The 3,005-nt window shown below is 38.2% G+C and overlaps 1 protein-coding gene across 1 annotated transcript in view; it reads right to left on the bottom strand.

Moving 5' to 3' along the window:
* LOC102677061 (tyrosine-protein kinase transmembrane receptor Ror-like) overlaps nt 1–3,005 on the bottom strand; it is a 282,377-nt gene that overhangs the window by 261,162 nt on the left and 18,210 nt on the right.

Genomic DNA, 3,005 nt, shown 5'->3' on the forward strand with positions numbered 1-3,005 from the left:
GAAATATTTTTTCGAGAATCTTCAACAACCCATTACCAAAAAATCTTTTTTCGAATTTATCAACTTACAATCTTATATAAAAAAAAAATCTATATCTTATTTAAAAAAAAAAAGTGATCATTCCGCAAATTTTCAACAAATATGAAATATCCCATGTAAAGAATCCATCCTCGAAAATTCTCCTCTAATAAACTGAGGCTCATCGATCGAAATATCCCAATGGCCGCTACGCAGATACGTGCAGTATACCACCAGTATACATCCACTCAAGCAAACCGGAAGGCAGATGATTCGTAGGCAAACCGGCGCAAGAATTCGCATAGCTGTATTCCGCGGGCAGAGGGGATGGTGGTAGTGTATCGAGGCGAGCGTGTCGTTCGATTCGATTAGCTTTGTCCGGGAACGGTATTCGCGGCGCGCATATTAGCAAAGGCACGCAGCCGAGGGTGGGCGGCAAGGGTGGGTTCGGCCAGGTATTCCTTTCGGCCGGCAACCCTAAGCGAGTTAATCAACGAGATGCATTCAGAGGGAGAGAGAGTGGCATCGCGCACGAAACGCGGCATACCGGCAAAAAGGAGCAAGCGGACCGTGCATCCAAGCACAATGGACGAAGGCCAGGATATTCAAGCAACGGGGTTAAACCTCATCCCCTTGGTCCAACGCGTTCGACCAGCGACCGATCGAATACCGTTTACCTAACGCGGCTCACGGTATTTCGACCAACGAAATTTCTAACGAACTTGAGAAAATTCGAAACGAAACAACGAACGATCACGATGTTGAAGAGGGATGAAGAAAGTATACGGAAGATGAATATCGAATATCGGATAACGATGAATCTACTCTCGGAGGAGAGTACGTTTTGTGACAAAATTATATATCATTTTGATCGTGTACGAATGATTAATTTAAGTTGTTAACTGGTGAGAGGTGAAAAGTTACGAGAAGTTCAATGTGCTAAATGAAAGTGATTAATTTAAGATATTTTGTATATATTATACCTTGATGTATTTTTTTTTTAAGAATATTTGAAATTAAATTTGTTCTTTCATCGTAAAATTAACTTTAAGTTGATTTAAAGTACATGAACAAGTTGAAACGAGAATGATGATTGTACTAATTCGATGCGAGTTAGTTTGGACTGATATAAATTAGAGTAAATTGATGTTAATTGAACCGAATCGAACTGATCCAGGCTACTCTTAACTGTATTAATTGTTCAATCGATAGTTCTTTGAACAATATTATCAATTTAAGGGGAATTCAAGTTATAAATATACGTATATATATTCACTTAAATCTAATTCATTCTAATTCTTCATTTTAATTCTATCTTTTCCCCGTAACGATTTATCTTTTAATCTATGATATATTTCTAAAATATCCCGATCAACAAAATTATTCGAATAATATATATATATATATAAATAATTAATAAAATATATTTTCTCAAAATATATTTTTATTTTATTCTACAACCATATACAAATATTTCATTCGGGGAAAAAAAATCATTTCGTACTTTGGAATTCGTCAAAATCCCTTTTCATCGCTCGCCCCAATATTCCGCGCAATGTAACACACCCTCGTAAAACCTCATGAAAAAAAAAAGAAACAAGAGAGAGAGAAAGAGAGAGAGAAAGAACAAAATTTAATGCATCAATCGGATAGAATGAAACCGTATTGGACATAACGATTTTCCAAAACGCTTGACAAAAGTGCTTTAATCCGAAGATACGGGGAAAATCGAGCTTCACCGATCCGAACCGGAAACTGTACCGGCCAGATGCGATCGCAATTGAACCATCGCCGATTCGTAGCGCGGGAAATCGGCTAAATCAAAGGGATCGTTCCCGCGGGCTCGTCATTCAGAATGGAACGTATCGCATACCGAACATTATCCCTGTGCTGAAAAAGCTTTGCTAGTAGCGCACGTATCCACCGATCTTTTCAGACCGTTTCGAGGCCGGATTCGGGAACGAGAAGCAACAAAAGTGGCGACGAGCCCATCCCTCTTCCCCTCCCCCCCGACCTTTCGCTTTCCAATTTCCCCATTAATTCCCCTTCGATCATTCCTGTCGCTCAAGCTTAAGCAGAAAACCTATTCTCTGTCGCGATATATTATTCATACGCGTACCCCGTGCTACGTTAATAATCCCGCCCTCTGACTACACGCTCGACTATGTATATGCGCGAATAACTCTCCCGGCTATAAATATCATCCGGCGGATTAAAACGACCGATTCGAAATGTTTCTCCCTCCCTCCCTCCCTCCCCCTCTCTCTCCCCCCTCTCTCTCTCTCGTTTTTCGACCCTTTGAAGAAAGGAAGGGAGAAAGAGGGAAAAGGAAAAAATGCGGATGGAATTCGATGGATGAGAGTGCGGTTAAAATAAACTGGACGGAGCAAGTGTCTTTTTCTTCTTCTGTGATAAATAATTAAATGTGGAATATTATAATGTCGATGTGTGCTAGAAAGATTAAATTTAAATTAATGAAAAACCACGGGGATTTGATGTAATTTATTAACATCTTAATTTGCTATAATTCATAATTTTATTATTTCGTTATAATTATTCGATATTAAATGATCGTATTCGTTAGTATGTAAAAATATTTCCACGGGAAGATGATGAGTTCTCAGTTTGATTCGAAATTGCTATTGATATGATTAAAAAAAATTCTATACTTTACTCATTTAGAATCATTTTCTGATCATTATAATTTTATTATATCCATTTCTGAGATTATTACACGGATATCACACGAGGCGTTATGTGCGAGTAAAAGGACTCATGCGTCAATAATGCAGTTTCGGCTAAGTACTGTCGGCTTTGTAGTATGTTTCGTAGTGAATTTACGCGGCGCGCAAATTTAATAGCAGCCATGCGTGCGCATCAATTACGATTACTCGATGCGACGTAATATAGGATTATCGATCGACTGCCACGCACTTACGCTGTTATATATATATATATATATATACATACATATATATACATATATA

Source organism: Apis dorsata, unplaced genomic scaffold (genome assembly GCF_000469605.1).
Source record: "Apis dorsata unplaced genomic scaffold, Apis dorsata 1.3 scaffold_291, whole genome shotgun sequence".
In the NCBI taxonomy this organism is placed as follows: Eukaryota; Metazoa; Arthropoda; class Insecta; order Hymenoptera; family Apidae; genus Apis; species Apis dorsata.